The 9,157-nt window shown below is 48.1% G+C and overlaps 1 long non-coding RNA gene and 3 other non-coding genes across 4 annotated transcripts; 2 read left to right on the top strand and 2 right to left on the bottom strand.

Moving 5' to 3' along the window:
- Positions 1 to 394: 394 nt before the first annotated feature.
- Positions 395 to 558, top strand: LOC138431005 (U1 spliceosomal RNA). The gene has a single exon (XR_011253487.1). It is a non-coding gene; the product is annotated as a U1 spliceosomal RNA (small nuclear RNA).
- Positions 559 to 6,810: 6,252 nt separating this feature from the next.
- On the top strand, positions 6,811 to 6,884 carry TRNAN-GUU (transfer RNA asparagine (anticodon GUU)). Its single transcript has one exon. It is a non-coding gene; the product is annotated as a tRNA-Asn (tRNA).
- Positions 6,885 to 7,445: 561 nt separating this feature from the next.
- Positions 7,446 to 8,909, bottom strand: LOC138429542 (uncharacterized). The gene is made up of 2 exons (XR_011252829.1): positions 8,252 to 8,909; positions 7,446 to 8,159 (listed from the first exon to the last, which is right to left on the bottom strand). It is a non-coding gene; the product is annotated as an uncharacterized lncRNA (long non-coding RNA).
- TRNAQ-CUG (transfer RNA glutamine (anticodon CUG)) lies at positions 8,764 to 8,835 on the bottom strand. The gene has a single exon. It is a non-coding gene; the product is annotated as a tRNA-Gln (tRNA).
- Positions 8,910 to 9,157: the final 248 nt, after the last annotated feature.

The raw sequence follows: 9,157 nt of genomic DNA, 5'->3' as shown, positions 1-9,157 counted from the left end.
TCTCTTCTATCGTTGTAAGCAGGTCGATTGCTAAGGTTGATGAAATCATGACGTCACTTCGTTGTCACAGGGGACTCGCCATTGGTCATCTCGACAGGGGTGGGGCGGGGCTTGAGTTGAAGGAGAGGAGCCGCCTTAGAGGTCCTGAATGGGGTTGGCTCATGTAAATTTTGCAGCGAAGTGGTACTGTTCCCGGCGAGGCACTTCCCCGGTTACGGAAAATTTCCTGAGATTTGTTGGATTTTTTTTAGAAGAGTTATTTGGAGGGCCTGAGAGGCGTGGAAAAGGAGAGGGTGTGGAGGATAGTGGAAGAGTTGCGGGGAAACGGCAAAGTCAGCGTCTGTGTACAGTGAGCATGTCTAAGGCTGTACGGGGGCAGGGGAAAGACTCACTCATACTTACCTGGCAGAGGAGATACCATGATCAAGAAGGTGGTTCTCCCAGAGCGAGATTCACCCATTGCACTCCGGGTGTGTTGACCTCTGCGATTTCCTCAAATAGGGGAAACTCGACTGCGTAATTTGTGGTAGTGGGGGACTGCGTGCGCGCTTTCCCCTGATAACTAAGTAATAACTGCAGACTTAACTATGTTTTCTTAGGAGTGGTTTAGTCACAAAGTCATTATCTGACTCTCTTTGGTTCTTCTATTTCTGAGGTTTTTAAGACAAGAGTTCTGGAATAGATGGCTGTTTTTTTTCCTCTGGAGAATATTCTTGACCCAGAAATGAACTTGAGTCCTCAATATGTGTTGAAGTTCAAATTTGTTTCTCAGAGTGGTGGGTGGAGTTGGAGAAGGCAATGGCACCCCATTCTTTATTGCCTGAAGTAATCCCATGGACGGAGGAACCTGGAAAGCTGCGGTCCGTGGGGTCGTTAGAGGGTCGAGTTACGGATACGACTGAGCAACTTCACTTTCCACTTTCATGCATTGGAGAAAGAAATGGCAACCCACTCCAGTGTGGGGGTTGTCGCGGGGGGGTTGTCGCGGGGGGGTTGTCGCGGGGGGGTTGTCGCGGGGGGGTTGTCGCGGGGGGTTGTCGCGGGGGTCGGACACGACTGAAGTGACTTAGCATAGCAGCAGAGTTGGAAAAGACGGGTAGGCTGGGGTGGGGGTAAAGTAAAACTCCAAGAATGTATATATATATATATTTAATAGGTTCTCTGTTGTAGTAGGTATGGGTTTGCAACTATTTTTCTCCCCATTTGCTTGGTGCCAAAAGTTGTAAGTTATCTTTAAGAAATTGAATGAAGGGGTGTGATTACTTTTGAGACACCTCAGGCAAAACTTCTATTGAGATACTTGCAGTTGTTCACTCACTCAATGATGTCTGATTTCTTTGCAAGATGTTTGCTAGTCGTGATATTTTGTGTGAAGTCTTTTGTTGTTTAACAAATACAGACCTCAAAAGATTTTAGTGGGAACCTGTGTTCTGTACTATATATAACTCTTTTTAGAATCTTAATGGTTTTCTCACATCTTGAGTTCATAGGGTCCCCACACCCATATACAATTAATAGAAACCAAGTTTACTTAACTGCTGAAACAACAAAGTCAGACTGGGGACATTAAACAAAGATTTTCAGGAGACTTGGCATCAGGTGAAGGACAGGGAGTGATCCCTGAGAGATGGGAAACAATGGCTCCAACTTATTGCATGGAAAGTTCCCAAGAGGCACCAGGAGCAAACTGAAAACCAGCCCAGTGGACCTTGCTGAGCTGAGGACACAAGTTCCTGGATGCCAAAGGAGCTAGAGTCCATAGGACAAACCCCCAGGGAGGAGAGAGATGCTTAAGGTAATCAGGGGGAGCTCTGCAAAGGAGACTCCTGCAGTGGGCAGCAAAGTACTGATCAGTGCAGTCCTGGGAGAAAACTCCCCAAAGTCAGGGGGAAATGTTTGATAGGTTCAGAGAAAACAGAAAGCCTGGCACTCACAGTCATGCTTGCCCTCAACAGGTAGACTAGAAAATAATAATAATAACTTTGTAATTAAGGAGATCATGGAGTGGAGTACTCAAGTCTTACCTCAGTAGCAGGAACTTGTAGCCCTAGACTGAGTGTTCAGCTGCTCCAGACCATTTAGCAAATCATAAAAGCAAGACCTGAAACCATCAAACTGTTTGCAAATAACTTAAGGGCAACCCTGAACAAGACTCAACATTTATAGGAACACAAAACTATCCAGCACCCAACAAAATAACATTTACAATGTCTGGCATTCCATCAGATTTTTAGATATCCAAAGAGGAAGGGGAAATGACTCACAATGCAGGGATGCATTGATCATTTATGAGTGACCGAGAGCTGACACAGATGTCAGAATAACCAGGGAAGGACGTTTAAACTTTTATTCCAACTATATTCCAGTCAAAGTTATGTTTTTTCCAGTGTCGTGTGCTTAGTTGTGTCTGACTCTACAGACGCCATGGACTGTATGTAGCCCTCCAGGCTCTTCTGTCCATGGGAGTTCTCCAGGCAAGAAAACTGGAGTGGGTTGCCATGCCCTCCTTCAGGGAATCTTCCCAACCCAGGGATCGAACCCATGTCTCCCACTTTGCAGGTGGATATTTTTTTTTACCATCTGAGCCACCAGGGAAGCTTGTTTTTTCCAGTAGTCATATACAGATGTGAGGGTTGGACCATAAAAAAGATTGAGAGCTGAAGATACTTCTGAGCTGTAGTGCTGGAGAAGACTCTTGAGAATCCCTTTGACTGTAAGGAGATCAAACCAGTCAGTCCTAAAGGAAATCAACCCTGAACATTCATTGGAAGGACTGATGCTGAAGCTGAAGTTGTAATATTTTGGCCACCTGATGTGAAGAGCAGACTCATTAGAAAAGACCCTGATACTGGGAAGGACTGAGGGCAGGAGGAGAAGGGGGCGACAGAGGATGAGATGGTATTACTGACTCAATGGACATGAGTTTGAGCAAACTCCAGGAGTTAATGAAGGGTAGGGAAGCCTGATGAGCTGAAGTCCATGGGGTCACCAAGAGCTGGACATGACTGAGGGACTGAACAACAACATTACATAAGTTCAAACAGTTAAGGAGACACATGCAAACATAAACAAAGACCCAGTCAAACTTTAAGAGATGAAATCGACAATGTCTGAAATGAACTGTATTGCAGGGGATTCACTTCAGTTCAGTCACTCAGTCGTGTCCGACTCTGCAACCCCATGAACTGCAGCACGCCAGGCCTCCCTGTCCATCACCAACTCCTAGAGTTCACTCATAATCATGTCCATTGGGTCAGTGATGCCATCCAGCCATCTCATCCTCTGTCGTCCCCTTCTCCTCCTGCCCCCAATCCCTCCCAGCATCAGAGTCTTTTCCAATGAGTCAACTCTGCATGAAGTGGCCAAAGTATTGGAGTTTCAGCTTTAGCATGATTCCTTCCAAAGAACACCCAGGACTGATCTCCTTTCGAATGGACTGGTTGGATCTCCTTGCAGTCCAAGGGACTCTCAAGAGTCTTCTCCAACACCACAGTTCAAAAGCATCAATTCTTCGGTGCTCAGCCTTCTTCACAGTCCAACTCTCACATCCATACATGACTACTGGAAAAACCATAGCCTTGACTAGACGGACCTTAGTTGGCAAAGCAATGTCTCTGCTTTTGAATATGCTGTCTAGGTTGGTCATAACTTTCCTTCCAAGGAGTAAGCGTCTTTTAATTTCATGGCTACAATCACCATCTGCAGTGATTTTGGAGCCCCCCCAAATAAAGTCTGACACTGTTTCCACTGTTTCCCCATCTATTTCCCATGAAGTGATGGGACCAGATGCCATGATCTTCGTTTTCTAAATGATGAGCTTTAAGCCAACTTTTTCACTCTCCTCTTTCACTTTCATCAAGAGGCTTTTTAGTTCCTCTTCACTTTCTGCCATAAGGGTGGTGTCATCTGCATATCTGAGGTTATTGATATTTCTCTGGGCAATCTTAATTCCACCCTGTGCTTCTTCCAGCCCAGCGTTTCTCATGATGTACTCTGCATAGAAGTTAAATAAGCAGGGTGACAATATACAGCCTTGACGTACTCCTTTTCCTATTTGGAACCAGTCTGTTGTTCCATGTCCAGCTCTAACTGTTGCTTCCTGACCTGCATATAGGTTTCTCAAGAGGCAGGTCAGGTGGTCTGGTATTCCCATCTCTTTCAGAATTTTCCACAGTTGATTGTGATCCACACAGTCAAAGGCTTTGGCATAGTCAATAAAGCAGAAATAGATGTTTTTCTGGAACTCTCTTGCTTTTTCCATGATCCAGCGGATGTTGGCAATTTGATCTCTGATTCCTCTGCCTTTTCTAAAACTAGCTTGAACCTCTGGAAGTTCACGGTTCACGTATTGCTGCAGTCTGGCTTGGAGAATTTTGAGCATTACTTTACTAGCGTGTGAGATGAGTGCAATTGTGCGGTAGTTTGAGCATTCTTTGGCATTGCCTTTCTTTGGGATTGGAATGAAAACTGACCTTTTCCAGTCCTGTGGCCTCTGCTGAGTTTTCCCAATGTGCTGGCATATTGAGTGCAGCACTTTCACAGCATCATCTTTCAGGATTTGAAACAGCTCCACTGGAATTCCATCACCTCCACTAGCTTTGTTTGTAGTGATGCTTTCTAAGGCCTTGAAAGCATTGACTTCACATTCCAGGATGTCTGGCTCTAGGTGAGTGATCACCCCATCATGATTATCTGGGTTGTGAAGATCTTTTTTGTACAGTTCTTCTGTGTATTCTTGCCACCTCTTCTTAATATCTTCTGCTTCTGTTAGGTCCATACCATTTCTGTCCTTTATTGAGCCCATCTTTGCATGAAATATTCCCTTGGTATCTCTAATTTTCTTGAAGAGATCTCTAGTCTTTCCCATTCCGTTGTTTTCCTCTATTTCTTTGTATTGATCGCTGAAGAAGGCTTTCTTATCTCTTCTTGCCGTTCTTTGGAACTCTGGATTCAAATGGGAATATCTTTCCTTTTCTCCTTTGCTTTTCACTTCTCTTCTTTCCACAGCTATTTGTAAGGCCTCCCCAGACAGCTATTTTGCTTTTTTTGCATTTCTTTTCCACGGGGATAGTCTTGATCCCTGTCTCCTGTACAATGTCACAAACCTCAGTCCATAGTTCATCAGGCACTCTATCTATCAGATCTAGTCCCTTAAATCTATTAACAAGGACCATTTAGAAAATGCAGAGGATAATTTTTTATAGGAATTGCACTGACTCTGCGGATCACTTCGAGTAGTACTGGCATCTCAACTATACTGAATCTTCCAATCCATGGAGGCTGTCTTTCCATTTCCTTAGGGGTTCTTTAATCTCTTGCAGCTATGTTTCACAGTTTTCAGTGTTCAAGTCTTTCACCTCCCTTAATAATTAATTAAGTGATCTTGTAAGTGGAATTGTTTTATTAACTTCCTTTCCAGATTGTTCATTCCTATTGCATAGAAACAACTGATTTTTGCCTGTAGTGTACCCATTATGGGGAATTCAGTTTTTGACTCTGGTAGTTTCCTTGTGTGCAGGGTTATTGGGGACTTTTATATGTATAGGAGCACCTGTCTGCAAAGAGAAAGACAGACAGGAGGTTACCTGTTTGGGGTTACTAGTAACCCCTGAGTCTTGGACCAGCATGCACAGCCTAGGCCAGAGAAATGGAGATAGGTGGGGAGCCTCTCTCTTTGCAGGCAAATTCAATCGGCAGGATTAGGGGGACCCCTCGAGGACCCCTAAGGCCAGAAAAGGGCGGATTCTTATCACCTCAGCCAAATGCCCCCGATTAGACAGCGGAGGTTATTTACGGTGTGGCAGGCATCCTCCTCCGGGGGGCACCTGGAGCCCTTCGAGGCCGAAGCTGAAGGCCAAGCTGACTCCAGGCCTTGGGGGCTTCTGGCGGGGTCTGGGATGCTTCAGAGCTTGAGTTCTCTGGCGCGGTGTCCGCTTTGCCATCCCACCCACCTGCTCGGTGGGCAGGAAGGGACAAGCCACCAAGTCCAAAAGGTAGAACCACACAATGTTGCTGGCGGTGATCAGGCACGAGAAACCCGTTCTTTGTTAGGATACGAATTCAGACCCAAGCAACTAGGCGCAGAACCGTCTTGGGTGGGGAGCTCAGAGCCGGTCCAGGTGGTGCCATCTTGGCCTTTCTAGAACTTTTATCTGTTCCTTAAACCACCTGCTAGAAAAAAAGTTTTGAAAACGACTGACCTGAAAAATCTAGGTTTCTCTAGGACTGAAAACTTGCAGGAGTCGTAAGAATTCTCGGTCTACCGACCACTCCCAGCCGCTGAGACGGAATGCATCCACCGCCCAGCATTTCTTGGGCGACTGCTGGGTGCCAGGCCCCGTTCCGGGCATGGTGAGCCAACTCCAGGTCGTGCCCCGTGGAGCTGTTCTCTGGAGGCGCTGAGAAGGGGCAGTGCAGTGGGGACACAGCCAGTTGCTGTTCTTGCCCCGTGTGACCCCCAGGGCCCCGGGGCAAGTGCCGTGAGCGCGACCGGTGAGGCCGATCACGAGTGGGAAGTGGAGGACTTGAGCCCGAGAGAAGCTGCTGTTGCCTCGGGTAGCGGGGCAGCTTTGGAGGCGGCCAGGAGGAGGCGAGGACAGTTGTGGGCTCCGCGTTGTTTCGTCCGAGCCCCAGCTCACTCGGGTTCCAGGTCCGCCGCCTGGCGTGCTCGGGGCCCAGACTCAGTGTCTCCGGTGCCGGCGAGGTTGGGCCAAATTAGAGACATTTGAATCTTTTTTTCGCGGCGGTTAGAAGGGACCGGGGAAATCCATTCTCATTGCAGGATGTTACAGGAGCCGCTTGTAGCAGTTGGTCTCTGTGGCGCAATCGGTTAGCGCGTTCGGCTGTTAACCGAAAGGTTGGTGGTTCGAGCCCACCCAGGGACGAACTCGGCTTTGAATCTAGCGATGTCTCAGCCGTTAGTTTTATGCATCTGCCCTTTCACTTCCTCCCCAGCACCCGCAATCCCCAGGCTGTTGATTTCCGCATGCTCCTTCCTCCTAGCTTTTACCTGGTGCCGTTGATCTCTCTGCACCACCCTGAGGCCTGCCCTCACTAAGTCATCCGCCTTGAACCTGCCAGAACAGTTGCCAGTGGATGAAGACACACGCACCAGGGGTTGGCGGGTGGGGAGGGGGAACACCTTACTCGAGCTATGATGTCGCAGATTAGGCCCTATGTCACCACCTGCAGGGGCACGGCAATGCCAGGTCTCACGATGCCTCCACCCTTTCTTGTGGAACTATCACTTTCTTCCTTCCTTCTCTTTCTTTTCTTGCCCCATCGCAGGTACAATAATCCAGTTTCAGAACACTACTGTCATCTTCCATTCCCTCCAGCCCGGCTGCAGACAATTCCTGCTCTTTCCTCTGGCCCCAAGGAATGTATTTGTATGTATTGAATGTATTTGTATGTATTTATGAATTCACAGATTCATAAACATACAATTTCAATTCGGAACTACAGGGTTTTATTGAATATCTATCTTTTAAGTGAATCTCTTTCTCTAACACCAAGCATTTTTGTTTTTAAGGGTACTACTGGGAGTAATAGAAATAGGATATTCCAGAAAGTCCTTCAGTTTTTTTCACATTGCATAGACAAAACAATACATAATAGCAAAAATACCACTATCAACGGTATTCAGTCGCTGAATACCGCTCAGTCTTGTCGGTCAGTCACTCAGTCCTATCTGACTCTGCGACCCCATGGACTGCAGCACGCCAGGCTTCCCTGTCCATCACCAACTCCCGGAGCTTGCTCAAACTCATGTCCACCGAGTCGGTGATGCCATCCAACCATCTCATTCTCTGTCGTCCTCAACGATATTGGGGAAAGCAATTTTGGGGTTTGTTGTCCTGAGGCATACATAAATTGTTGCTTTATTTTAATTTTATAATTGGACGTAGCTTCCAACTTAAATCTAACTAAATAAGGTATATTCACTATAATCTAGCCTTGACTATAAATCCACAGGTGTCTCAAAGGCCAGGATGAAGTTGGATAAGGGACCCTTGGTCTCCAGAGACGCTGGATCCTCGGCCCTGGCTCTTCTTTCTGCCTGAACTTGGGAGGAAAGGACTAGATTTCCTGGAGTCAAGTTCAAATCTTAGCCTGGCAGCAGCTTTTCGTGTCCAGCGGAGACTTAGGGGCGAGAAATTCTGAAAAAAAAAAAATCGAAGTAAATTGAAATAGGATCAATTAAAACGCGAAATAGAATTGGGCACAAGAATTAAAATACAGTTGTTCTCACCGGAAAGCTGTCAACCTGGCCGATCAAAGATATTACATCCCCCGCGACCATTTATTCACAGGGACAAGACATGCGGTGAGAAGCCCCCTCAGTGGGCTCAGCTTCTGCCTTTCGCCCCGGAGACCCAGGGTGACCCGATGGGGTGGAGGTGGCAATGGCTCGGTCGTTGCGCCCCTTGGCGGGGCCGGGCCTCCGATGGCCAGCGATGAGCAGAGCATTTAGGTCCAGCGGGGACGCCCCGGGCTCGACCCCCACCTGCCCGCCACCTCCCCGTGGATCACGGACCTACACAGCTCGGATAAGTTTCGGGGACCTCGGCTGCTGAGGGGGAGGCTGCAGAGTATGGGGGAAACGTGGCCTCTTTCGCGGGACCCAGAAGTTCTTGTCCCGCGAGCAGGAGGGAGGGGGACGCTGGGGCGAGAAAGCAGGTCCACTCGGCGCGCATCCGCTTTCAGGAGGAGACTAAATTCGGGCTAAGCGCGTAAAAGACACTTAGCGCAGCCTAAAGAGAAAGGTCCCACCGAGACTCGAACTCGGATCGCTGGATTCAGAGTCCAGAGTGCTCACCATTACACCATGGAACCGCCACCGGCCTGATCCTCCCGCCGCTGAGCCAGGCCTGGCGCAGCCGCGCCGGCCCAGGACCCGCCTCCGGCCCGGCGCTCTCGTCACCCCGCCCCGCGCAGCCTCCTCCACAACGCCAGCGGGCGCCTGACTCGCCGGCCCGCAGCCGTCTCTTCGGGTTTGGACTTCTTGGAATGAGACGAAACGCATTCGGGGTGAACAAGGAAGGGCTTTTTGGGCCTCCTCCAAATGCACCTGCTCTGCCAGCATTTCTAGAGTTTTCTACCCAGAATTAAAATTCTCGCCAGAAAAAAAAAGTTCCTTTTCTTTCTGCAGTTGTCC

Source organism: Ovis canadensis, chromosome 1 (genome assembly GCF_042477335.2).
Source record: "Ovis canadensis isolate MfBH-ARS-UI-01 breed Bighorn chromosome 1, ARS-UI_OviCan_v2, whole genome shotgun sequence".
NCBI classification, from domain to species: domain Eukaryota; kingdom Metazoa; phylum Chordata; class Mammalia; order Artiodactyla; family Bovidae; genus Ovis; species Ovis canadensis.
This window is presented reverse-complemented; position numbering and strand designations above follow the sequence as displayed.